Source organism: Garra rufa, unplaced genomic scaffold, assembly GCF_049309525.1.
Source record: "Garra rufa unplaced genomic scaffold, GarRuf1.0 hap1_unplaced_003, whole genome shotgun sequence".
In the NCBI taxonomy this organism is placed as follows: Eukaryota; Metazoa; Chordata; class Actinopteri; order Cypriniformes; family Cyprinidae; genus Garra; species Garra rufa.
Window position 1 is genome coordinate 3,354,891 of NW_027394278.1, and position 21,039 is coordinate 3,375,929.

Consider the following 21,039-nt stretch of genomic DNA (forward strand, 5'->3'; position numbering starts at 1 on the left):
CTTTGTTTGTCATGCTGCTCTCTTATACAGTTGTACTTCCTGCTTCCTGTCATGTGTCTAGTCACATGGCAGGCCAACCATCCATTTTTTAAAGACACACACTCACTTAAAATGTTAAGAGTAATAAAATGGCCTAAAAAACATGTAAAACACTTAAAACTCTATAATACATTTAAATGATTGTAATAAATTGAGCGGTAAAACACGTCTTTCTAAAAGCCAGCATATTATATAAATAGTGAAGAAAAGGCAAAAGCTTACAGCACCTGGTATTCCCAGGCGGTCTCCCATCCAAGTACTAAGCAGGCCCGACGCTGCTTAGCTTCCGAGATCAGACGAGATCGGGCGCTCTCAGCGCGGTATGGCCGTAAGCGAGGGCTGCTCCAAAAAGTGGGCTATTTAAAGATCAGCCTCCGTAAAAGCCAGCATATTATATAAATAGTGAAGAAAAGGCAAAAGCTTACAGCACCTGGTATTCCCAGGCGGTCTCCCATCCAAGTACTAAGCAGGCCCGACGCTGCTTAGCTTCCGAGATCAGACGAGATCGGGCGCTCTCAGCGCGGTATGGCCGTAAGCGAGGGCTGCTCCAAAAAGTGGGCTATTTAAAGATCAGCCTCCGTAAAAGCCAGCATATTATATAAATAGTGAAGAAAAGGCAAAAGCTTACAGCACCTGGTATTCCCAGGCGGTCTCCCATCCAAGTGTAACAATCGGCCTTATCAGCCGAGTTACAAGACTAAAATGGGATCAGATTTAACTGTGAGAGATGACTAGTGGTTAAAAGAATGAGACATAAAAGAAGATTGGTTTAAATAGATTTGGTTTATTTACAAGGTTCACATAAAAGACTTTAAAACAACACGATAAAACGAGGTAAACGCTGTTAAAAGAATACAGTTCATTTGTCCATACCCTAAAAACAGTCCAAGAATCCCAGTGTGTTGATAAGTCCAATGTGAGTGTCCACCGGTGTATATACAATCCACAGAAAGTGTAATCCAAAGTTTGCAGGTGGTGAATGGAAAGGTGAGCTCTAAAATTAGCAACTCCTCAATCCAACAGTTTGGTGACTGTCCTTTGTTTGTCATGCTGCTCTCTTATACAGTTGTACTTCCTGCTTCCTGTCATGTGTCTAGTCACATGGCAGGCCAACCATCCATTTTTTAAAGACACACACTCACTTAAAATGTTAAGAGTAATAAAATGGCCTAAAAAACATGTAAAACACTTAAAACTCTATAATACATTTAAATGATTGTAATAAATAGAGCGGTAAAACACGTCTTTCTAAAAGCCAGCATATTATATAAATAGTGAAGAAAAGGCAAAAGCTTACAGCACCTGGTATTCCCAGGCGGTCTCCCATCCAAGTACTAAGCAGGCCCGACGCTGCTTAGCTTCCGAGATCAGACGAGATCGGGCGCTCTCAGCGCGGTATGGCCGTAAGCGAGGGCTGCTCCAAAAAGTGGGCTATTTAAAGATCAGCCTCCGTAAAAGCCAGCATATTATATAAATAGTGAAGAAAAGGCAAAAGCTTACAGCACCTGGTAATCCCAGGCGGTCTCCCATCCAAGTGTAACAATCGGCCTTATCAGCCGAGTTACAAGACTAAAATGGGGTCAGATTTAACTGTGAGAGATGACTAGTGGTTAAAAGAATGAGACATAAAAGAAGATTGGTTTAAATAGATTTGGTTTATTTACAAGGTTCACATAAAAGACTTTAAAACAACACGATAAAACGAGGTAAACGCTGTTAAAAGAATACAGTTCATTTGTCCATACCCTAAAAACAGTCCAAGAATCCCAGTGTGTTGATAAGTCCAATGTGAGTGTCCACCGGTGTATATACAATCCACAGAAAGTGTAATCCAAAGTTTGCAGGTGGTGAATGGAAAGGTGAGCTCTAAAATTAGCAACTCCTCAATCCAACAGTTTGGTGACTGTCCTTTGTTTGTCATGCTGCTCTCTTATACAGTTGTACTTCCTGCTTCCTGTCATGTGTCTAGTCACATGGCAGGCCAACCATCCATTTTTTAAAGACACACACTCACTTAAAATGTTAAGAGTAATAAAATGGCCTAAAAAACATGTAAAACACTTAAAACTCTATAATACATTTAAATGATTGTAATAAATAGAGCGGTAAAACACGTCTTTCTAAAAGCCAGCATATTATATAAATAGTGAAGAAAAGGCAAAAGCTTAGAGCACCTGGTATTCCCAGGCGGTCTCCCATCCAAGTACTAAGCAGGCCCGACGCTGCTTAGCTTCCGAGATCAGACGAGATCGGGCGCTCTCAGCGCGGTATGGCCGTAAGCGAGGGCTGCTCCAAAAAGTGGGCTATTTAAAGATCAGCCTCCGTAAAAGCCAGCATATTATATAAATAGTGAAGAAAAGGCAAAAGCTTACAGCACCTGGTATTCCCAGGCGGTCTCCCATCCAAGTACTAAGCAGGCCCGACGCTGCTTAGCTTCCGAGATCAGACGAGATCGGGCGCTCTCAGCGCGGTATGGCCGTAAGCGAGGGCTGCTCCAAAAAGTGGGCTATTTAAAGATCAGCCTCCGTAAAAGCCAGCATATTATATAAATAGTGAAGAAAAGGCAAAAGCTTACAGCACCTGGTATTCCCAGGCGGTCTCCCATCCAAGTGTAACAATCGGCCTTATCAGCCGAGTTACAAGACTAAAATGGGGTCAGATTTAACTGTGAGAGATGACTAGTGGTTAAAAGAATGAGACATAAAAGAAGATTGGTTTAAATAGATTTGGTTTATTTACAAGGTTCACATAAAAGACTTTAAAACAACACGATAAAACGAGGTAAACGCTGTTAAAAGAATACAGTTCATTTGTCCATACCCTAAAAACAGTCCAAGAATCCCAGTGTGTTGATAAGTCCAATGTGAGTGTCCACCGGTGTATATACAATCCACAGAAAGTGTAATCCAAAGTTTGCAGGTGGTGAATGGAAAGGTGAGCTCTAAAATTAGCAACTCCTCAATCCAACAGTTTGGTGACTGTCCTTTGTTTGTCATGCTGCTCTCTTATACAGTTGTACTTCCTGCTTCCTGTCATGTGTCTAGTCACATGGCAGGCCAACCATCCATTTTTTAAAGACACACACTCACTTAAAATGTTAAGAGTAATAAAATGGCCTAAAAAACATGTAAAACACTTAAAACTCTATAATACATTTAAATGATTGTAATAAATAGAGCGGTAAAACACGTCTTTCTAAAAGCCAGCATATTATATAAATAGTGAAGAAAAGGCAAAAGCTTACAGCACCTGGTATTCCCAGGCGGTCTCCCATCCAAGTACTAAGCAGGCCCGACGCTGCTTAGCTTCCGAGATCAGACGAGATCGGGCGCTCTCAGCGCGGTATGGCCGTAAGCGAGGGCTGCTCCAAAAAGTGGGCTATTTAAAGATCAGCCTCCGTAAAAGCCAGCATATTATATAAATAGTGAAGAAAAGGCAAAAGCTTACAGCACCTGGTAATCCCAGGCGGTCTCCCATCCAAGTGTAACAATCGGCCTTATCAGCCGAGTTACAAGACTAAAATGGGGTCAGATTTAACTGTGAGAGATGACTAGTGGTTAAAAGAATGAGACATAAAAGAAGATTGGTTTAAATAGATTTGGTTTATTTACAAGGTTCACATAAAAGACTTTAAAACAACACGATAAAACGAGGTAAACGCTGTTAAAAGAATACAGTTCATTTGTCCATACCCTAAAAACAGTCCAAGAATCCCAGTGTGTTGATAAGTCCAATGTGAGTGTCCACCGGTGTATATACAATCCACAGAAAGTGTAATCCAAAGTTTGCAGGTGGTGAATGGAAAGGTGAGCTCTAAAATTAGCAACTCCTCAATCCAACAGTTTGGTGACTGTCCTTTGTTTGTCATGCTGCTCTCTTATACAGTTGTACTTCCTGCTTCCTGTCATGTGTCTAGTCACATGGCAGGCCAACCATCCATTTTTTAAAGACACACACTCACTTAAAATGTTAAGAGTAATAAAATGGCCTAAAAAACATGTAAAACACTTAAAACTCTATAATACATTTAAATGATTGTAATAAATAGAGCGGTAAAACACGTCTTTCTAAAAGCCAGCATATTATATAAATAGTGAAGAAAAGGCAAAAGCTTACAGCACCTGGTATTCCCAGGCGGTCTCCCATCCAAGTACTAAGCAGGCCCGACGCTGCTTAGCTTCCGAGATCAGACGAGATCGGGCGCTCTCAGCGCGGTATGGCCGTAAGCGAGGGCTGCTCCAAAAAGTGGGCTATTTAAAGATCAGCCTCCGTAAAAGCCAGCATATTATATAAATAGTGAAGAAAAGGCAAAAGCTTACAGCACCTGGTATTCCCAGGCGGTCTCCCATCCAAGTACTAAGCAGCCCCGACGCTGCTTAGCTTCCGAGATCAGACGAGATCGGGCGCTCTCAGCGCGGTATGGCCGTAAGCGAGGGCTGCTCCAAAAAGTGGGCTATTTAAAGATCAGCCTCCGTAAAAGCCAGCATATTATATAAATAGTGAAGAAAAGGCAAAAGCTTACAGCACCTGGTATTCCCAGGCGGTCTCCCATCCAAGTGTAACAATCGGCCTTATCAGCCGAGTTACAAGACTAAAATGGGATCAGATTTAACTGTGAGAGATGACTAGTGGTTAAAAGAATGAGACATAAAAGAAGATTGGTTTAAATAGATTTGGTTTATTTACAAGGTTCACATAAAAGACTTTAAAACAACACGATAAAACGAGGTAAACGCTGTTAAAAGAATACAGTTCATTTGTCCATACCCTAAAAACAGTCCAAGAATCCCAGTGTGTTGATAAGTCCAATGTGAGTGTCCACCGGTGTATATACAATCCACAGAAAGTGTAATCCAAAGTTTGCAGGTGGTGAATGGAAAGGTGAGCTCTAAAATTAGCAACTCCTCAATCCAACAGTTTGGTGACTGTCCTTTGTTTGTCATGCTGCTCTCTTATACAGTTGTACTTCCTGCTTCCTGTCATGTGTCTAGTCACATGGCAGGCCAACCATCCATTTTTTAAAGACACACACTCACTTAAAATGTTAAGAGTAATAAAATGGCCTAAAAAACATGTAAAACACTTAAAACTCTATAATACATTTAAATGATTGTAATAAATAGAGCGGTAAAACACGTCTTTCTAAAAGCCAGCATATTATATAAATAGTGAAGAAAAGGCAAAAGCTTACAGCACCTGGTATTCCCAGGCGGTCTCCCATCCAAGTACTAAGCAGGCCCGACGCTGCTTAGCTTCCGAGATCAGACGAGATCGGGCGCTCTCAGCGCGGTATGGCCGTAAGCGAGGGCTGCTCCAAAAAGTGGGCTATTTAAAGATCAGCCTCCGTAAAAGCCAGCATATTATATAAATAGTGAAGAAAAGGCAAAAGCTTACAGCACCTGGTAATCCCAGGCGGTCTCCCATCCAAGTGTAACAATCGGCCTTATCAGCCGAGTTACAAGACTAAAATGGGGTCAGATTTAACTGTGAGAGATGACTAGTGGTTAAAAGAATGAGACATAAAAGAAGATTGGTTTAAATAGATTTGGTTTATTTACAAGGTTCACATAAAAGACTTTAAAACAACACGATAAAACGAGGTAAACGCTGTTAAAAGAATACAGTTCATTTGTCCATACCCTAAAAACAGTCCAAGAATCCCAGTGTGTTGATAAGTCCAATGTGAGTGTCCACCGGTGTATATACAATCCACAGAAAGTGTAATCCAAAGTTTGCAGGTGGTGAATGGAAAGGTGAGCTCTAAAATTAGCAACTCCTCAATCCAACAGTTTGGTGACTGTCCTTTGTTTGTCATGCTGCTCTCTTATACAGTTGTACTTCCTGCTTCCTGTCATGTGTCTAGTCACATGGCAGGCCAACCATCCATTTTTTAAAGACACACACTCACTTAAAATGTTAAGAGTAATAAAATGGCCTAAAAAACATGTAAAACACTTAAAACTCTATAATACATTTAAATGATTGTAATAAATAGAGCGGTAAAACACGTCTTTCTAAAAGCCAGCATATTATATAAATAGTGAAGAAAAGGCAAAAGCTTACAGCACCTGGTATTCCCAGGCGGTCTCCCATCCAAGTACTAAGCAGGCCCGACGCTGCTTAGCTTCCGAGATCAGACGAGATCGGGCGCTCTCAGCGCGGTATGGCCGTAAGCGAGGGCTGCTCCAAAAAGTGGGCTATTTAAAGATCAGCCTCCGTAAAAGCCAGCATATTATATAAATAGTGAAGAAAAGGCAAAAGCTTACAGCACCTGGTATTCCCAGGCGGTCTCCCATCCAAGTACTAAGCAGGCCCGACGCTGCTTAGCTTCCGAGATCAGACGAGATCGGGCGCTCTCAGCGCGGTATGGCCGTAAGCGAGGGCTGCTCCAAAAAGTGGGCTATTTAAAGATCAGCCTCCGTAAAAGCCAGCATATTATATAAATAGTGAAGAAAAGGCAAAAGCTTACAGCACCTGGTATTCCCAGGCGGTCTCCCATCCAAGTGTAACAATCGGCCTTATCAGCCGAGTTACAAGACTAAAATGGGATCAGATTTAACTGTGAGAGATGACTAGTGGTTAAAAGAATGAGACATAAAAGAAGATTGGTTTAAATAGATTTGGTTTATTTACAAGGTTCACATAAAAGACTTTAAAACAACACGATAAAACGAGGTAAACGCTGTTAAAAGAATACAGTTCATTTGTCCATACCCTAAAAACAGTCCAAGAATCCCAGTGTGTTGATAAGTCCAATGTGAGTGTCCACCGGTGTATATACAATCCACAGAAAGTGTAATCCAAAGTTTGCAGGTGGTGAATGGAAAGGTGAGCTCTAAAATTAGCAACTCCTCAATCCAACAGTTTGGTGACTGTCCTTTGTTTGTCATGCTGCTCTCTTATACAGTTGTACTTCCTGCTTCCTGTCATGTGTCTAGTCACATGGCAGGCCAACCATCCATTTTTTAAAGACACACACTCACTTAAAATGTTAAGAGTAATAAAATGGCCTAAAAAACATGTAAAACACTTAACCCTCTGGGGACTGAGGGTGTTTTTGGGCCCTGAAAAAGTTTTGACATGCCCTGACATTTGTGCTTTTTTCAGTATCTTAAAAACATATGAATGGCCCAAATCTGATTATATTGTAATCAGCACAATTTGGGCTACAGTAATATGTAAGCAACATGAATGTACATGTTGGTGTTTTTGAGAAAACAACGTTTATGCGTGCTTAGTGAAAAACAAAATTTTTGAAGTCACTGAAATAAAGTCATGAAACACATACAGAATATTTGTTCACAAGACTTTGAGAACTGGATGTGTTAGGCTAGAGTTTTTTCTATCAAATGATGTGAAAATCATCTCGTTCACTTGTTTACACAAAACAGTATATTGATTTAAATTTTTGAAGACACTTTTTGTTTAGAATAGCTGTATGCGAAGAAGGCGTGAATGATCATGAATAATGCTGTGATTCACACCTGAGAAGACAAAGACCTGCATAATGAGCCGCATAATTAGTTACTCAGTCAGATGACTGAGAGGAACAAAGGAATGAATGAAGGAGGAATATAAGGACAAAATATGTTTGTAGCTTATTTTGAATAGATTTATTTATCAAGAAAAATAACTTGAAATTCACTTGTGAACTTCTTTAACATCTGAAGATGGTACAGTGCTCTCAGGAAAACAGTTTGAGGAGACTCAAGTAAATGTCAGCAGGATTCATGTGTTGAGCAGGTTTACAATCACTAAAAACAACAAAACAAAACATCTGTGAGCATGTTAATATCAACAGCATCATACTATTTATTTATATATATATTATGATTTTGTAGTCATAGACCCACGCATTTTGTACAAACGTAAAAAGGACATTTTATATCTGAGAAACTAATAAAAATTGTTTATCGTGTTAAACATCCATTCGAGAACACAGTATTAATACATATTGTCAAAACATACACTAAGTGTAAACCGTCATATTACATCCTACTGTTGTAAGATACATTAATAACTAAATAAATAATTATGATCTTATAGTCAAACATAAGCATGCTTTGTGTGAATACAAAGAAACTAGGCTATATTATAACTGTTAAGCTTAAATGTGAACACTATAACCTTTATATTGCATCATTCTTTATTGAACAGACTATTAAAAACATACTGGAATCGTGAGTCCTTTAGATGCAGTGAAATGAAACGTACTTTATAATGTTTCACTTGCTGTAGTCAGGAATTATAGTTGGCAAAAAGTCTTAACTGGTAAAATGTTTGCACATTCTGTCACAGTAATAACTAACAAGTAGGCTAATAAGAGAAAAAAAAAACTTACTCATGTCTTCTGAAGTACGTTTTATTCCTGACAGAGTCTTCTTCCAGAAATGACTAACTTGAACGAAGTTTCTCCTTTGTTTACCGTGATGTGGGCGTCTACTTTTGGCGCGGCGCCCTCACGTGGACGATTTGAATATGAATAGCGAACAGCTCGTGGGCGTGATCTAATTATAAAATAATGAAGCAGACCGGAGAGACTGGACATCGTGTTGGTTTCATATTGATTATTTTATCACAGGATATTTGTTTTCGGTAAAACTTACTTCGTTTAAAAGTATACATATCAAGCTTTGTCTGGACATATTGCTCATGTCTCTGTGTTGTATATTGGCTGAGTTATAGTCTATTTTACTGACGCGTTTCTGAATGAAGATCACGGAGATCAACGCGGCAGACAGCACACCCTTTTTGTTTTCTTTATTTTGCAAAATCACAATGTTTTTTTGATTTTGTGAGTATATACAAATAAAAGTAGACCCTTTACAGATTCGATTGATGTACTGCTTTTATCTGTACAATCAGAAATGACAAAGTAATTAAAGTTCCTTTTGGGAAACTGCCTCAAAACGCCCCAGGGCGTTTTTCGTCCCCAGGGGGTTAAAACTCTATAATACATTTAAATGATTGTAATAAATAGAGCGGTAAAACACGTCTTTCTAAAAGCCAGCATATTATATAAATAGTGAAGAAAAGGCAAAAGCTTACAGCACCTGGTATTCCCAGGCGGTCTCCCATCCAAGTACTAAGCAGGCCCGACGCTGCTTAGCTTCCGAGATCAGACGAGATCGGGCGCTCTCAGCGCGGTATGGCCGTAAGCGAGGGCTGCTCCAAAAAGTGGGCTATTTAAAGATCAGCCTCCGTAAAAGCCAGCATATTATATAAATAGTGAAGAAAAGGCAAAAGCTTACAGCACCTGGTATTCCCAGGCGGTCTCCCATCCAAGTGTAACAATCGGCCTTATCAGCCGAGTTACAAGACTAAAATGGGGTCAGATTTAACTGTGAGAGATGACTAGTGGTTAAAAGAATGAGACATAAAAGAAGATTGGTTTAAATAGATTTGGTTTATTTACAAGGTTCACATAAAAGACTTTAAAACAACACGATAAAACGAGGTAAACGCTGTTAAAAGAATACAGTTCATTTGTCCATACCCTAAAAACAGTCCAAGAATCCCAGTGTGTTGATAAGTCCAATGTGAGTGTCCACCGGTGTATATACAATCCACAGAAAGTGTAATCCAAAGTTTGCAGGTGGTGAATGGAAAGGTGAGCTCTAAAATTAGCAACTCCTCAATCCAACAGTTTGGTGACTGTCCTTTGTTTGTCATGCTGCTCTCTTATACAGTTGTACTTCCTGCTTCCTGTCATGTGTCTAGTCACATGGCAGGCCAACCATCCATTTTTTAAAGACACACACTCACTTAAAATGTTAAGAGTAATAAAATGGCCTAAAAAACATGTAAAACACTTAAAACTCTATAATACATTTAAATGATTGTAATAAATAGAGCGGTAAAACACGTCTTTCTAAAAGCCAGCATATTATATAAATAGTGAAGAAAAGGCAAAAGCTTACAGCACCTGGTATTCCCAGGCGGTCTCCCATCCAAGTACTAAGCAGGCCCGACGCTGCTTAGCTTCCGAGATCAGACGAGATCGGGCGCTCTCAGCGCGGTATGGCCGTAAGCGAGGGCTGCTCCAAAAAGTGGGCTATTTAAAGATCAGCCTCCGTAAAAGCCAGCATATTATATAAATAGTGAAGAAAAGGCAAAAGCTTACAGCACCTGGTATTCCCAGGCGGTCTCCCATCCAAGTACTAAGCAGGCCCGACGCTGCTTAGCTTCCGAGATCAGACGAGATCGGGCGCTCTCAGCGCGGTATGGCCGTAAGCGAGGGCTGCTCCAAAAAGTGGGCTATTTAAAGATCAGCCTCCGTAAAAGCCAGCATATTATATAAATAGTGAAGAAAAGGCAAAAGCTTACAGCACCTGGTATTCCCAGGCGGTCTCCCATCCAAGTACTAAGCAGGCCCGACGCTGCTTAGCTTCCGAGATCAGACGAGATCGGGCGCTCTCAGCGCGGTATGGCCGTAAGCGAGGGCTGCTCCAAAAAGTGGGCTATTTAAAGATCAGCCTCCGTAAAAGCCAGCATATTATATAAATAGTGAAGAAAAGGCAAAAGCTTACAGCACCTGGTATTCCCAGGCGGTCTCCCATCCAAGTGTAACAATCGGCCTTATCAGCCGAGTTACAAGACTAAAATGGGATCAGATTTAACTGTGAGAGATGACTAGTGGTTAAAAGAATGAGACATAAAAGAAGATTGGTTTAAATAGATTTGGTTTATTTACAAGGTTCACATAAAAGACTTTAAAACAACACGATAAAACGAGGTAAACGCTGTTAAAAGAATACAGTTCATTTGTCCATACCCTAAAAACAGTCCAAGAATCCCAGTGTGTTGATAAGTCCAATGTGAGTGTCCACCGGTGTATATACAATCCACAGAAAGTGTAATCCAAAGTTTGCAGGTGGTGAATGGAAAGGTGAGCTCTAAAATTAGCAACTCCTCAATCCAACAGTTTGGTGACTGTCCTTTGTTTGTCATGCTGCTCTCTTATACAGTTGTACTTCCTGCTTCCTGTCATGTGTCTAGTCACATGGCAGGCCAACCATCCATTTTTTAAAGACACACACTCACTTAAAATGTTAAGAGTAATAAAATGGCCTAAAAAACATGTAAAACACTTAAAACTCTATAATACATTTAAATGATTGTAATAAATAGAGCGGTAAAACACGTCTTTCTAAAAGCCAGCATATTATATAAATAGTGAAGAAAAGGCAAAAGCTTACAGCACCTGGTATTCCCAGGCGGTCTCTCATCCAAGTACTAAGCAGGCCCGACGCTGCTTAGCTTCCGAGATCAGACGAGATCGGGCGCTCTCAGCGCGGTATGGCCGTAAGCGAGGGCTGCTCCAAAAAGTGGGCTATTTAAAGATCAGCCTCCGTAAAAGCCAGCATATTATATAAATAGTGAAGAAAAGGCAAAAGCTTACAGCACCTGGTAATCCCAGGCGGTCTCCCATCCAAGTGTAACAATCGGCCTTATCAGCCGAGTTACAAGACTAAAATGGGGTCAGATTTAACTGTGAGAGATGACTAGTGGTTAAAAGAATGAGACATAAAAGAAGATTGGTTTAAATAGATTTGGTTTATTTACAAGGTTCACATAAAAGACTTTAAAACAACACGATAAAACGAGGTAAACGCTGTTAAAAGAATACAGTTCTCATCTGTTTGCGCTCGCCATGGAGTCTTACAGTGTAAAGTTGTGCACAGGGTACACTGGTCCAAAAGTAAGCTAGCCCGTATATTTCCCAATATTGATCCATGTTGTGACAAGTGTCATCTAGAACCAGCTAATTTAGCCCACATGTTCTGGACTTGTCCTGCTCTGTCTACTTTTTGGGAGTCAGTTTTTGATTCACTTTCAGCTACCATATCTGTTAAACTTTCTCCCTCTCCACTTATTGGGTTGTTTGGAGTCTTGCCTTCTAATTACTCATTGTCATCTCATTTTGTTGGGCTGGTAGCCTTTCTCACTTTACTAGCTAGACGTTGTATTCTGATGCATTGGAAAGGTCCTCATGCCCCTTCTCACACTCGGTGGATAAAAGATGCTTTATTTTTTATTAAATTAGAAAAAATTAAACACAGTCTTCGTGGCTCCATGTTAAAATTCTCAGCTATATGGCTACCCTTCATTGATCATGTTAGAACTCTGCAGTTGGATGCAGTCTCTCTTGAGTAATTTTCCATCTACACTGTACTATTATGATTTCATTTATCCAAATTGTTCACTTGTATTGTCAAGTCAGTAGCACGCATTTATTACTAAGCTATTATTTATTTATTTTAATTAGTATTTTTTTTTTATTGATTTTTTTCAACTTATTTTATTGTTATTTTTATAATGTTTGTATGTTAATTATGTATATGTGTGTTTTGTTATGAAAATTCAATAAATAAATCACAAAAAAAAAAAAAAAAAAAAAAAAAAAAAAAAATATACAGTTCATTTGTCCATACCCTAAAAACAGTCCAAGAATCCCAGTGTGTTGATAAGTCCAATGTGAGTGTCCACCGGTGTATATACAATCCACAGAAAGTGTAATCCAAAGTTTGCAGGTGGTGAATGGAAAGGTGAGCTCTAAAATTAGCAACTCCTCAATCCAACAGTTTGGTGACTGTCCTTTGTTTGTCATGCTGCTCTCTTATACAGTTGTACTTCCTGCTTCCTGTCATGTGTCTAGTCACATGGCAGGCCAACCATCCATTTTTTAAAGACACACACTCACTTAAAATGTTAAGAGTAATAAAATGGCCTAAAAAACATGTAAAACACTTAAAACTCTATAATACATTTAAATGATTGTAATAAATAGAGCGGTAAAACACGTCTTTCTAAAAGCCAGCATATTATATAAATAGTGAAGAAAAGGCAAAAGCTTACAGCACCTGGTATTCCCAGGCGGTCTCCCATCCAAGTACTAAGCAGGCCCGACGCTGCTTAGCTTCCGAGATCAGACGAGATCGGGCGCTCTCAGCGCGGTATGGCCGTAAGCGAGGGCTGCTCCAAAAAGTGGGCTATTTAAAGATCAGCCTCCGTAAAAGCCAGCATATTATATAAATAGTGAAGAAAAGGCAAAAGCTTACAGCACCTGGTATTCCCAGGCGGTCTCCCATCCAAGTACTAAGCAGGCCCGATGCAGCTTAGCTTCCGAGATCAGACGAGATCGGGCGCTCTCAGCGCGGTATGGCCGTAAGCGAGGGCTGCTCCAAAAAGTGGGCTATTTAAAGATCAGCCTCCGTAAAAGCCAGCATATTATATAAATAGTGAAGAAAAGGCAAAAGCTTACAGCACCTGGTATTCCCAGGCGGTCTCCCATCCAAGTGTAACAATCGGCCTTATCAGCCGAGTTACAAGACTAAAATGGGATCAGATTTAACTGTGAGAGATGACTAGTGGTTAAAAGAATGAGACATAAAAGAAGATTGGTTTAAATAGATTTGGTTTATTTACAAGGTTCACATAAAAGACTTTAAAACAACACGATAAAACGAGGTAAACGCTGTTAAAAGAATACAGTTCATTTGTCCATACCCTAAAAACAGTCCAAGAATCCCAGTGTGTTGATAAGTCCAATGTGAGTGTCCACCGGTGTATATACAATCCACAGAAAGTGTAATCCAAAGTTTGCAGGTGGTGAATGGAAAGGTGAGCTCTAAAATTAGCAACTCCTCAATCCAACAGTTTGGTGACTGTCCTTTGTTTGTCATGCTGCTCTCTTATACAGTTGTACTTCCTGCTTCCTGTCATGTGTCTAGTCACATGGCAGGCCAACCATCCATTTTTTAAAGACACACACTCACTTAAAATGTTAAGAGTAATAAAATGGCCTAAAAAACATGTAAAACACTTAAAACTCTATAATACATTTAAATGATTGTAATAAATAGAGCGGTAAAACACGTCTTTCTAAAAGCCAGCATATTATATAAATAGTGAAGAAAAGGCAAAAGCTTACAGCACCTGGTATTCCCAGGCGGTCTCCCATCCAAGTACTAAGCAGGCCCGACGCTGCTTAGCTTCCGAGATCAGACGAGATCGGGCGCTCTCAGCGCGGTATGGCCGTAAGCGAGGGCTGCTCCAAAAAGTGGGCTATTTAAAGATCAGCCTCCGTAAAAGCCAGCATATTATATAAATAGTGAAGAAAAGGCAAAAGCTTACAGCACCTGGTAATCCCAGGCGGTCTCCCATCCAAGTGTAACAATCGGCCTTATCAGCCGAGTTACAAGACTAAAATGGGGTCAGATTTAACTGTGAGAGATGACTAGTGGTTAAAAGAATGAGACATAAAAGAAGATTGGTTTAAATAGATTTGGTTTATTACAAGGTTCACATAAAAGACTTTAAAACAACACGATAAAACGAGGTAAACGCTGTTAAAAGAATACAGTTCATTTGTCCATACCCTAAAAACAGTCCAAGAATCCCAGTGTGTTGATAAGTCCAATGTGAGTGTCCACCGGTGTATATACAATCCACAGAAAGTGTAATCCAAAGTTTGCAGGTGGTGAATGGAAAGGTGAGCTCTAAAATTAGCAACTCCTCAATCCAACAGTTTGGTGACTGTCCTTTGTTTGTCATGCTGCTCTCTTATACAGTTGTACTTCCTGCTTCCTGTCATGTGTCTAGTCACATGGCAGGCCAACCATCCATTTTTTAAAGACACACACTCACTTAAAATGTTAAGAGTAATAAAATGGCCTAAAAAACATGTAAAACACTTAAAACTCTATAATACATTTAAATGATTGTAATAAATAGAGCGGTAAAACACGTCTTTCTAAAAGCCAGCATATTATATAAATAGTGAAGAAAAGGCAAAAGCTTACAGCACCTGGTATTCCCAGGCGGTCTCCCATCCAAGTACTAAGCAGGCCCGACGCTGCTTAGCTTCCGAGATCAGACGAGATCGGGCGCTCTCAGCGCGGTATGGCCGTAAGCGAGGGCTGCTCCAAAAAGTGGGCTATTTAAAGATCAGCCTCCGTAAAAGCCAGCATATTATATAAATAGTGAAGAAAAGGCAAAAGCTTACAGCACCTGGTATTCCCAGGCGGTCTCCCATCCAAGTACTAAGCAGGCCCGACGCTGCTTAGCTTCCGAGATCAGACGAGATCGGGCGCTCTCAGCGCGGTATGGCCGTAAGCGAGGGCTGCTCCAAAAAGTGGGCTATTTAAAGATCAGCCTCCGTAAAAGCCAGCATATTATATAAATAGTGAAGAAAAGGCAAAAGCTTACAGCACCTGGTATTCCCAGGCGGTCTCCCATCCAAGTGTAACAATCGGCCTTATCAGCCGAGTTACAAGACTAAAATGGGATCAGATTTAACTGTGAGAGATGACTAGTGGTTAAAAGAATGAGACATAAAAGAAGATTGGTTTAAATAGATTTGGTTTATTTACAAGGTTCACATAAAAGACTTTAAAACAACACGATAAAACGAGGTAAACGCTGTTAAAAGAATACAGTTCATTTGTCCATACCCTAAAAACAGTCCAAGAATCCCAGTGTGTTGATAAGTCCAATGTGAGTGTCCACCGGTGTATATACAATCCACAGAAAGTGTAATCCAAAGTTTGCAGGTGGTGAATGGAAAGGTGAGCTCTAAAATTAGCAACTCCTCAATCCAACAGTTTGGTGACTGTCCTTTGTTTGTCATGCTGCTCTCTTATACAGTTGTACTTCCTGCTTCCTGTCATGTGTCTAGTCACATGGCAGGCCAACCATCCATTTTTTAAAGACACACACTCACTTAAAATGTTAAGAGTAATAAAATGGCCTAAAAAACATGTAAAACACTTAAAACTCTATAATACATTTAAATGATTGTAATAAATAGAGCGGTAAAACACGTCTTTCTAAAAGCCAGCATATTATATAAATAGTGAAGAAAAGGCAAAAGCTTACAGCACCTGGTATTCCCAGGCGGTCTCCCATCCAAGTACTAAGCAGGCCCGACGCTGCTTAGCTTCCGAGATCAGACGAGATCGGGCGCTCTCAGCGCGGTATGGCCGTAAGCGAGGGCTGCTCCAAAAAGTGGGCTATTTAAAGATCAGCCTCCGTAAAAGCCAGCATATTATATAAATAGTGAAGAAAAGGCAAAAGCTTACAGCACCTGGTAATCCCAGGCGGTCTCCCATCCAAGTGTAACAATCGGCCTTATCAGCCGAGTTACAAGACTAAAATGGGGTCAGATTTAACTGTGAGAGATGACTAGTGGTTAAAAGAATGAGACATAAAAGAAGATTGGTTTAAATAGATTTGGTTTATTTACAAGGTTCACATAAAAGACTTTAAAACAACACGATAAAACGAGGTAAACGCTGTTAAAAGAATACAGTTCATTTGTCCATACCCTAAAAACAGTCCAAGAATCCCAGTGTGTTGATAAGTCCAATGTGAGTGTCCACCGGTGTATATACAATCCACAGAAAGTGTAATCCAAAGTTTGCAGGTGGTGAATGGAAAGGTGAGCTCTAAAATTAGCAACTCCTCAATCCAACAGTTTGGTGACTGTCCTTTGTTTGTCATGCTGCTCTCTTATACAGTTGTACTTCCTGCTTCCTGTCATGTGTCTAGTCACATGGCAGGCCAACCATCCATTTTTTAAAGACACACACTCACTTAAAATGTTAAGAGTAATAAAATGGCCTAAAAAACATGTAAAACACTTAAAACTCTATAATACATTTAAATGATTGTAATAAATAGAGCGGTAAAACACGTCTTTCTAAAAGCCAGCATATTATATAAATAGTGAAGAAAAGGCAAAAGCTTACAGCACCTGGTATTCCCAGGCGGTCTCCCATCCAAGTACTAAGCAGGCCCGACGCTGCTTAGCTTCCGAGATCAGACGAGATCGGGCGCTCTCAGCGTGGTATGGCCGTAAGCGAGGGCTGCTCCAAAAAGTGGGCTATTTAAAGATCAGCCTCCGTAAAAGCCAGCATATTATATAAATAGTGAAGAAAAGGCAAAAGCTTACAGCACCTGGTATTCCCAGGCGGTCTCCCATCCAAGTACTAAGCAGGCCCGACGCTGCTTAGCTTCCGAGATCAGACGAGATCGGGCGCTCTCAGCGCGGTATGGCCGTAAGCGAGGGCTGCTCCAAAAAGTGGGCTATTTAAAGATCAGCCTCCGTAAAAGCCAGCATATTATATAAATAGTGAAGAAAAGGCAAAAGCTTACAGCACCTGGTATTCCCAGGCGGTCTCCCATCCAAGTGTAACAATCGGCCTTATCAGCCGAGTTACAAGACTAAAATGGGATCAGATTTAACTGTGAGAGATGACTAGTGGTTAAAAGAATGAGACATAAAAGAAGATTGGTTTAAATAGATTTGGTTTATTTACAAGGTTCACATAAAAGACTTTAAAACAACACGATAAAACGAGGTAAACGCTGTTAAAAGAATACAGTTCATTTGTCCATACCCTAAAAACAGTCCAAGAATCCCAGTGTGTTGATAAGTCCAATGTGAGTGTCCACCGGTGTATATACAATCCACAGAAAGTGTAATCCAAAGTTTGCAGGTGGTGAATGGAAAGGTGAGCTCTAAAATTAGCAACTCCTCAATCCAACAGTTTGGTGACTGTCCTTTGTTTGTCATGCTGCTCTCTTATACAGTTGTACTTCCTGCTTCCTGTCATGTGTCTAGTCACATGGCAGGCCAACCATCCATTTTTTAAAGACACACACTCACTTAAAATGTTAAGAGTAATAAAATGGCCTAAAAAACATGTAAAACACTTAAAACTCTATAATACATTTAAATGATTGTAATAAATAGAGCGGTAAAACACGTCTTTCTAAAAGCCAGCATATTATATAAATAGTGAAGAAAAGGCAAAAGCTTACAGCACCTGGTATTCCCAGGCGGTCTCCCATCCAAGTACTAAGCAGGCCCGACGCTGCTTAGCTTTCGAGATCAGACGAGATCGGGCGCTCTCAGCGCGGTATGGCCGTAAGCGAGGGCTGCTCCAAAAAGTGGGCTATTTAAAGATCAGCCTCCGTAAAAGCCAGCATATTATATAAATAGTGAAGAAAAGGCAAAAGCTTACAGCACCTGGTATTCCCAGGCGGTCTCCCATCCAAGTGTAACAATCGGCCTTATCAGCCGAGTTACAAGACTAAAATGGGGTCAGATTTAACTGTGAGAGATGACTAGTGGTTAAAAGAATGAGACATAAAAGAAGATTGGTTTAAATAGATTTGGTTTATTTACAAGGTTCACATAAAAGACTTTAAAACAACACGATAAAACGAGGTAAACGCTGTTAAAAGAATACAGTTCATTTGTCCATACCCTAAAAACAGTCCAAGAATCCCAGTGTGTTGATAAGTCCAATGTGAGTGTCCACCGGTGTATATACAATCCACAGAAAGTGTAATCCAAAGTTTGCAGGTGGTGAATGGAAAGGTGAGCTCTAAAATTAGCAACTCCTCAATCCAACAGTTTGGTGACTGTCCTTTGTTTGTCATGCTGCTCTCTTATACAGTTGTACTTCCTGCTTCCTGTCATGTGTCTAGTCACATGGCAGGCCAACCATCCATTTTTTAAAGACACACACTCACTTAAAATGTTAAGAGTAATAAAATGGCCTAAAAAACATGTAAAACACTTAAAACTCTATAATACATTTAAATGATTGTAATAAATAGAGCGGTAAAACACGTCTTTCTAAAAGCCAGCATATTATATAAATAGTGAAGAAAAGGCAAAAGCTTACAGCACCTGGTATTCCCAGGCGGTCTCCCATCCAAGTACTAAGCAGGCCCGACGCTGCTTAGCTTCCGAGATCAGACGAGATCGGGCGCTCTCAGCGCGGTATGGCCGTAAGCGAGGGCTGCTCCAAAAAGTGGGCTATTTAAAGATCAGCCTCCGTAAAAGCCAGCATATTATATAAATAGTGAAGAAAAGGCAAAAGCTTACAGCACCTGGTATTCCCAGGCGGTCTCCCATCCAAGTACTAAGCAGGCCCGACGCTGCTTAGCTTCCGAGATCAGACGAGATCGGGCGCTCTCAGCGCGGTATGGCCGTAAGCGAGGGCTGCTCCAAAAAGTGGGCTATTTAAAGATCAGCCTCCGTAAAAGCCAGCATATTATATAAATAGTGAAGAAAAGGCAAAAGCTTACAGCACCTGGTATTCCCAGGCGGTCTCCCATCCAAGTGTAACAATCGGCCTTATCAGCCGAGTTACAAGACTAAAATGGGATCAGATTTAACTGTGAGAGATGACTAGTGGTTAAAAGAATGAGACATAAAAGAAGATTGGTTTAAATAGATTTGGTTTATTTACAAGGTTCACATAAAAGACTTTAAAACAACACGATAAAACGAGGTAAACGCTGTTAAAAGAATACAGTTCATTTGTCCATACCCTAAAAACAGTCCAAGAATCCCAGTGTGTTGATAAGTCCAATGTGAGTGTCCACCGGTGTATATACAATCCACAGAAAGTGTAATCCAAAGTTTGCAGGTGGTGAATGGAAAGGTGAGCTCTAAAATTAGCAACTCCTCAATCCAACAGTTTGGTGACTGTCCTTTGTTTGTCATGCTGCTCTCTTATACAGTTGTACTTCCTGCTTCCTGTCATGTGTCTAGTCACATGGCAGGCCAACCATCCATTTTTTAAAGACACACACTCACTTAAAATGTTAAGAGTAATAAAATGGCCTAAAAAACATGTAAAACACTTAAAACTCTATAATACATTTAAATGATTGTAATAAATAGAGCGGTAAAACACGTCTTTCTAAAAGCCAGCATATTATATAAATAGTGAAGAAAAGGCAAAAGCTTACAGCACCTGGTATTCCCAGGCGGTCTCCCATCCAAGTACTAAGCAGGCCCGACGCTGCTTAGCTTCCGAGATCAGACGAGATCGGGCGCTCTCAGCGCGGTATGGCCGTAAGCGAGGGCTGCTCCAAAAAGTGGGCTATTTAAAGATCAGCCTCCGTAAAAGCCAGCATATTATATAAATAGTGAAGAAAAGGCAAAAGCTTACAGCACCTGGTATTCCCAGGCGGTCTCCCATCCAAGTGTAACAATCGGCCTTATCAGCCGAGTTACAAGACTAAAATGGGGTCAGATTTAACTGTGAGAGATGACTAGTGGTTAAAAGAATGAGACATAAAAGAAGATTGGTTTAAATAGATTTGGTTTATTTACAAGGTTCACATAAAAGACTTTAAAACAACACGATAAAACGAGGTAAACGCTGTTAAAAGAATACAGTTCATTTGTCCATACCCTAAAAACAGTCCAAGAATCCCAGTGTGTTGATAAGTCCAATGTGAGTGTCCACCGGTGTATATACAATCCACAGAAAGTGTAATCCAAAGTTTGCAGGTGGTGAATGGAAAGGTGAGCTCTAAAATTAGCAACTCCTCAATCCAACAGTTTGGTGACTGTCCTTTGTTTGTCATGCTGCTCTCTTATACAGTTGTACTTCCTGCTTCCTGTCATGTGTCTAGTCACATGGCAGGCCAACCATCCATTTTTTAAAGACACACACTCACTTAAAATGTTAAGAGTAATAAAATGGCCTAAAAAACATGTAAAACACTTAAAACTCTATAATACATTTAAATGATTGTAATAAATAGAGCGGTAAAACACGTCTTTCTAAAAGCCAGCATATTATATAAATAGTGAAGAAAAGGCAAAAGCTTACAGCACCTGGTATTCCCAGGCGGTCTCCCATCCAAGTACTAAGCAGGCCCGACGCTGCTTAGCTTCCGAGATCAGACGAGATCGGGCGCTCTCAGCGCGGTATGGCCGTAAGCGAGGGCTGCTCCAAAAAGTGGGCTATTTAAAGATCAGCCTCCGTAAAAGCCAGCATATTATATAAATAGTGAAGAAAAGGCAAAAGCTTACAGCACCTGGTATTCCCAGGCGGTCTCCCATCCAAGTACTAAGCAGGCCCGACGCTGCTTAGCTTCCGAGATCAGACGAGATCGGGCGCTCTCAGCGCGGTATGGCCGTAAGCGAGGGCTGCTCCAAAAAGTGGGCTATTTAAAGATCAGCCT

The 21,039-nt window shown here is 40.5% G+C and overlaps 30 non-coding genes across 30 annotated transcripts; all 30 read right to left on the minus strand.

Moving 5' to 3' along the window:
- Window positions 1-254: 254 nt before the first annotated feature.
- Window positions 255-373, minus strand: LOC141311483 (5S ribosomal RNA). The gene has a single exon (XR_012348943.1). It is a non-coding gene; the product is annotated as a 5S ribosomal RNA (ribosomal RNA).
- An 84-nt stretch (window positions 374-457) lies between these two features.
- LOC141311484 (5S ribosomal RNA) lies at window positions 458-576 on the minus strand. Its single transcript, XR_012348944.1, has one exon. It is a non-coding gene; the product is annotated as a 5S ribosomal RNA (ribosomal RNA).
- A 753-nt stretch (window positions 577-1,329) lies between these two features.
- On the minus strand, window positions 1,330-1,448 carry LOC141311485 (5S ribosomal RNA). The gene has a single exon (XR_012348945.1). It is a non-coding gene; the product is annotated as a 5S ribosomal RNA (ribosomal RNA).
- Window positions 1,449-2,201: 753 nt separating this feature from the next.
- LOC141310291 (5S ribosomal RNA) lies at window positions 2,202-2,320 on the minus strand. Its single transcript, XR_012347836.1, has one exon. It is a non-coding gene; the product is annotated as a 5S ribosomal RNA (ribosomal RNA).
- An 84-nt stretch (window positions 2,321-2,404) lies between these two features.
- LOC141311486 (5S ribosomal RNA) lies at window positions 2,405-2,523 on the minus strand. The gene has a single exon (XR_012348946.1). It is a non-coding gene; the product is annotated as a 5S ribosomal RNA (ribosomal RNA).
- Window positions 2,524-3,276: 753 nt separating this feature from the next.
- Window positions 3,277-3,395, minus strand: LOC141311487 (5S ribosomal RNA). The gene has a single exon (XR_012348947.1). It is a non-coding gene; the product is annotated as a 5S ribosomal RNA (ribosomal RNA).
- A 753-nt stretch (window positions 3,396-4,148) lies between these two features.
- Window positions 4,149-4,267, minus strand: LOC141311489 (5S ribosomal RNA). Its single transcript, XR_012348948.1, has one exon. It is a non-coding gene; the product is annotated as a 5S ribosomal RNA (ribosomal RNA).
- Window positions 4,268-4,351: 84 nt separating this feature from the next.
- LOC141310322 (5S ribosomal RNA) lies at window positions 4,352-4,470 on the minus strand. Its single transcript, XR_012347867.1, has one exon. It is a non-coding gene; the product is annotated as a 5S ribosomal RNA (ribosomal RNA).
- A 753-nt stretch (window positions 4,471-5,223) lies between these two features.
- On the minus strand, window positions 5,224-5,342 carry LOC141311490 (5S ribosomal RNA). The gene has a single exon (XR_012348949.1). It is a non-coding gene; the product is annotated as a 5S ribosomal RNA (ribosomal RNA).
- Window positions 5,343-6,095: 753 nt separating this feature from the next.
- Window positions 6,096-6,214, minus strand: LOC141311492 (5S ribosomal RNA). Its single transcript, XR_012348951.1, has one exon. It is a non-coding gene; the product is annotated as a 5S ribosomal RNA (ribosomal RNA).
- An 84-nt stretch (window positions 6,215-6,298) lies between these two features.
- On the minus strand, window positions 6,299-6,417 carry LOC141311493 (5S ribosomal RNA). The gene has a single exon (XR_012348952.1). It is a non-coding gene; the product is annotated as a 5S ribosomal RNA (ribosomal RNA).
- Window positions 6,418-9,080: 2,663 nt separating this feature from the next.
- LOC141311494 (5S ribosomal RNA) lies at window positions 9,081-9,199 on the minus strand. Its single transcript, XR_012348954.1, has one exon. It is a non-coding gene; the product is annotated as a 5S ribosomal RNA (ribosomal RNA).
- Window positions 9,200-9,952: 753 nt separating this feature from the next.
- On the minus strand, window positions 9,953-10,071 carry LOC141311495 (5S ribosomal RNA). The gene has a single exon (XR_012348955.1). It is a non-coding gene; the product is annotated as a 5S ribosomal RNA (ribosomal RNA).
- Window positions 10,072-10,155: 84 nt separating this feature from the next.
- On the minus strand, window positions 10,156-10,274 carry LOC141311496 (5S ribosomal RNA). The gene has a single exon (XR_012348956.1). It is a non-coding gene; the product is annotated as a 5S ribosomal RNA (ribosomal RNA).
- An 84-nt stretch (window positions 10,275-10,358) lies between these two features.
- LOC141311497 (5S ribosomal RNA) lies at window positions 10,359-10,477 on the minus strand. The gene has a single exon (XR_012348957.1). It is a non-coding gene; the product is annotated as a 5S ribosomal RNA (ribosomal RNA).
- Window positions 10,478-11,230: 753 nt separating this feature from the next.
- Window positions 11,231-11,349, minus strand: LOC141310252 (5S ribosomal RNA). Its single transcript, XR_012347797.1, has one exon. It is a non-coding gene; the product is annotated as a 5S ribosomal RNA (ribosomal RNA).
- Window positions 11,350-12,890: 1,541 nt separating this feature from the next.
- On the minus strand, window positions 12,891-13,009 carry LOC141311498 (5S ribosomal RNA). The gene has a single exon (XR_012348958.1). It is a non-coding gene; the product is annotated as a 5S ribosomal RNA (ribosomal RNA).
- An 84-nt stretch (window positions 13,010-13,093) lies between these two features.
- LOC141310335 (5S ribosomal RNA) lies at window positions 13,094-13,212 on the minus strand. Its single transcript, XR_012347880.1, has one exon. It is a non-coding gene; the product is annotated as a 5S ribosomal RNA (ribosomal RNA).
- Window positions 13,213-13,965: 753 nt separating this feature from the next.
- On the minus strand, window positions 13,966-14,084 carry LOC141311500 (5S ribosomal RNA). Its single transcript, XR_012348959.1, has one exon. It is a non-coding gene; the product is annotated as a 5S ribosomal RNA (ribosomal RNA).
- A 752-nt stretch (window positions 14,085-14,836) lies between these two features.
- LOC141311501 (5S ribosomal RNA) lies at window positions 14,837-14,955 on the minus strand. Its single transcript, XR_012348960.1, has one exon. It is a non-coding gene; the product is annotated as a 5S ribosomal RNA (ribosomal RNA).
- Window positions 14,956-15,039: 84 nt separating this feature from the next.
- On the minus strand, window positions 15,040-15,158 carry LOC141311502 (5S ribosomal RNA). The gene has a single exon (XR_012348961.1). It is a non-coding gene; the product is annotated as a 5S ribosomal RNA (ribosomal RNA).
- A 753-nt stretch (window positions 15,159-15,911) lies between these two features.
- Window positions 15,912-16,030, minus strand: LOC141311504 (5S ribosomal RNA). The gene has a single exon (XR_012348963.1). It is a non-coding gene; the product is annotated as a 5S ribosomal RNA (ribosomal RNA).
- A 753-nt stretch (window positions 16,031-16,783) lies between these two features.
- Window positions 16,784-16,902, minus strand: LOC141311266 (5S ribosomal RNA). Its single transcript, XR_012348730.1, has one exon. It is a non-coding gene; the product is annotated as a 5S ribosomal RNA (ribosomal RNA).
- Window positions 16,903-16,986: 84 nt separating this feature from the next.
- On the minus strand, window positions 16,987-17,105 carry LOC141311505 (5S ribosomal RNA). Its single transcript, XR_012348965.1, has one exon. It is a non-coding gene; the product is annotated as a 5S ribosomal RNA (ribosomal RNA).
- A 753-nt stretch (window positions 17,106-17,858) lies between these two features.
- LOC141309934 (5S ribosomal RNA) lies at window positions 17,859-17,977 on the minus strand. Its single transcript, XR_012347481.1, has one exon. It is a non-coding gene; the product is annotated as a 5S ribosomal RNA (ribosomal RNA).
- Window positions 17,978-18,730: 753 nt separating this feature from the next.
- Window positions 18,731-18,849, minus strand: LOC141311506 (5S ribosomal RNA). The gene has a single exon (XR_012348966.1). It is a non-coding gene; the product is annotated as a 5S ribosomal RNA (ribosomal RNA).
- An 84-nt stretch (window positions 18,850-18,933) lies between these two features.
- On the minus strand, window positions 18,934-19,052 carry LOC141311507 (5S ribosomal RNA). Its single transcript, XR_012348967.1, has one exon. It is a non-coding gene; the product is annotated as a 5S ribosomal RNA (ribosomal RNA).
- A 753-nt stretch (window positions 19,053-19,805) lies between these two features.
- On the minus strand, window positions 19,806-19,924 carry LOC141311508 (5S ribosomal RNA). Its single transcript, XR_012348968.1, has one exon. It is a non-coding gene; the product is annotated as a 5S ribosomal RNA (ribosomal RNA).
- Window positions 19,925-20,677: 753 nt separating this feature from the next.
- LOC141311509 (5S ribosomal RNA) lies at window positions 20,678-20,796 on the minus strand. Its single transcript, XR_012348969.1, has one exon. It is a non-coding gene; the product is annotated as a 5S ribosomal RNA (ribosomal RNA).
- An 84-nt stretch (window positions 20,797-20,880) lies between these two features.
- Window positions 20,881-20,999, minus strand: LOC141311511 (5S ribosomal RNA). Its single transcript, XR_012348970.1, has one exon. It is a non-coding gene; the product is annotated as a 5S ribosomal RNA (ribosomal RNA).
- Window positions 21,000-21,039: the final 40 nt, after the last annotated feature.